Source organism: Arachis ipaensis, chromosome B01, assembly GCF_000816755.2.
Source record: "Arachis ipaensis cultivar K30076 chromosome B01, Araip1.1, whole genome shotgun sequence".
In the NCBI taxonomy this organism is placed as follows: domain Eukaryota; kingdom Viridiplantae; phylum Streptophyta; class Magnoliopsida; order Fabales; family Fabaceae; genus Arachis; species Arachis ipaensis.
Genome location: NC_029785.2, coordinates 349,845 through 350,291, shown reverse-complemented (window position 1 = coordinate 350,291; position 447 = coordinate 349,845).

Below are 447 nucleotides of genomic sequence, written 5' to 3'. Positions count from 1 at the left end.
ATTATAATATATTCGATCTTTTTTGTTCTTTTCATTTTTAAAATAAAGAACGAATTTTAGCATAACAAATTCAAAATATAAATAAAAAAAGATATAAACACCTTCAAATTAAAAAAAGAGGCTATTGTGAATTGTGATAGTCATGTGTCTTTATCTAATTAATAATTTAAATTATTTGGCTAAGTAAATTTATAATAAAGATAATAACATTTTTTGTAAATATTTGAATAAATTTAACTAACTAATAGATAACAGTCATTTAATTTATTACTTTTTTATTAATGACTATACTTCATCATTTATTTTAAATTGCTTTCCACATTGTTATCATTCCCCCCACCCAAAATCCTAATTTGATCGAGTTTACTCATCTTTTCAATATTATTGCTTTCACTACTATAGAGAGATGAAGAGAATTAAAAATTAAAACATAAAAAAAATGAAACA